Consider the following 2,500-nt stretch of genomic DNA (forward strand, 5'->3'; position numbering starts at 1 on the left):
ACCTTTTTCAGCTGTAAGGGAGGCAAGAGCAAGGTGCGATGTAGGTCCCCGGGGCCTGCTGGAGGTCCAGGTCCATGCCCGATGTGAGTAGCAGCAGGGCCAGCGCGCCCAGGAGCACATCTTTTTCGACCGTAAAGGGAGACAGGAGGCCGACTCACTGCCTCGGCTAAATGCAGAGGGAATTTCAGCAGGGCCAGGGCACAGGCATGGACCTTTTTCAGCTGTAAGGGAGGGAAGAGCAATGTGCGATGTAGGTCCCCGGGGCCTGCTGGAGGTCCAGGTCCATGCCCGATGTGAGTAGCAGCAGGGCCAGCGCGCCCAGGAGCACATCTTTTTCGACCGTAAAGGGAGACAGGAGGCCGACTCACTGCCTCGGCTAAATGGAGAGGGAATTTCAGCAGGGCCAGGGCACAGGCATGGACCTTTTTCAGCTGTAAGGGAGGCAAGAGCAAGGTGCGATGTAGGTCCCCGGGGCCTGCTGGAGGTCCAGGTCCATGCCCGATGTGAGTAGCAGCAGGGCCAGCGCGCCCAGGAGCACATCTTTTTCGACCGTAAAGGGAGACAGGAGGCCGACTCACTGCCTCGGCTAAATGGAGAGGGAATTTCAGCAGGGCCAGGGCACAGGCATGGACCTTTTTCAGCTGTAAGGGAGGCAAGAGCAAGGTGCGATGTAGGTCCCCGGGGCCTGTTGTCGTACCATAGGCACGAGTGGTGTGTGTGTGTGTGGCAAAGAGTTTCTGCGCAGTGTACCAGGGGCACGGGGAAAGGTTGTTGTACCATAGGCACGAGAAAAGTTGTTGTACCATAGGCACGAGAAAAGCTGTCGTACCAGGGGCACGGAGGAAAGTTGTTGTACCATAGGCACGAGAAAAGTTGTCGTACCATAGGCACGAGGAGAGTTTGTGTGGCAAAGTGCTACTGAGCGGTGTACCAGGGGCACGGCGAAAAGTTGTTGTACCATAGGCACGAGAAAAGTTGTTGTACCATAGGCACGAGAAAAGCTGTCGTACCAGGGGCACGGAGGAAAGTTGTTGTACCATAGGCACGGCGAAAAGTTGTTGTACCATAGGCACGAGAAAAGTTGTCGTACCATAGGCACGAGAAAAGTTGTCGTACCATAGGTACGAGGAGTGTGTGTGTGGCAAAGTGCTACTGAGCGGTGTACCAGGGGCACGGCGAAAAGTTGTTGTACCATAGGCACGAGAAAAGTTGTTGTACCATAGGCACGAGAAAAGCTGTCGTACCATAGGTACGAGGAGTGTGTGTGTGGCAAAGTGCTACTGAGCGGTGTACCAGGGGCACGGCGAAAAGTTGTTGTACCATAGGCACGAGAAAAGTTGTTGTACCATAGGCACGAGAAAAGCTGTCGTACCAGGGGCACGAGGAGAGTTTGTGTGGCAAAGTGCTACTGAGCGGTGTACCAGGGGCACGGCAAAAAGTTGTTGTACCATAGGCACGAGAAAAATTGTTGTACCATAGGCACGAGAAAAGTTGTCGTACCATAGGCACGAGAAAAGTTGTCGTACCATAGGCACAAGCAGTGCGTGCGTGCGTGCGTGCGTGCGTGTGTGCGTGTGTGGCAGTTCTTCTGCGCAGTGTACCAGGGGCACATTTCAATGTGCTTTCTGGAGTACCAGGGGCACGAGGATTTTGCCAGTGGTGTTCTGCTTTGTTAGTGGGAGGGGGCTTAAGTGTGGGTCCCCGGGGCCTGCTGGAGGTCCAGGTCCATGCTAGATACGTGGTACAGGGTAACTGCAGGAGGGGGGGGTGTAATGTGGGTTCACGGGGCCTGCTGGAGGTCAAGGTCCATGCTGGATATGCGCTGGATCATAACTGCAAGAAAGGAAAGCTAGTGGGGGAGTAGAGCAGGGGAGTATGTGGGTCCCCAGGGCCTGCTGGAGGTCCAGGTCCATGCTAGATATGTGGCACAGGGTAACTGCAGGGGGGGGGGGGGGGGTAATGTGGGTCCACGGGGCCTGCTGGAAGTCAAGGTCCATGCTGGATATGCGCTGGATCATAACTGCAAGAAAGGAAAGCTAGTGGGGGAGTAGAGCAGGGGAGTATGTGGGTCCCCAGGGCCTGCTGGAGGTCCAGGTCCATGCTAGATATGTGGCACAGGGTAACTGCAGGGGGGGGGGGGGGGGGGTAATGTGGGTCCACGGGGCCTGCTGGAAGTCAAGGTCCATGCTGGATATGCGCTGGATCATAACTGCAAGAAAGGAAAGCTAGTGGGGGAGTAGAGCAGGGGAGTATGTGGGTCCCCAGGGCCTGCTGGAGGTCCAGGTCCATGCTAGATATGTGGCACAGGGTAACTGCAGGGGGGGGGGGGGGGGTAATGTGGGTCCACGGGGCCTGCTGGAAGTCAAGGTCCATGCTGGATATGCGCTGGATCATAACTGCAAGAAAGGAAAGCTAGTGGGGGAGTCGAGCAGGGGAGTATGTGGGTCCCCAGGGCCTGCTGGAGGTCCAGGTCCATGCTAGATACGTGGTACAGGGTAAC

This window comes from Rhamphochromis longiceps, linkage group LG13 (assembly GCF_057381845.1).
Source record: "Rhamphochromis longiceps isolate RC_006_pf linkage group LG13, R_longiceps_female_GT1.1, whole genome shotgun sequence".
Taxonomy (NCBI): Eukaryota; Metazoa; Chordata; class Actinopteri; order Cichliformes; family Cichlidae; genus Rhamphochromis; species Rhamphochromis longiceps.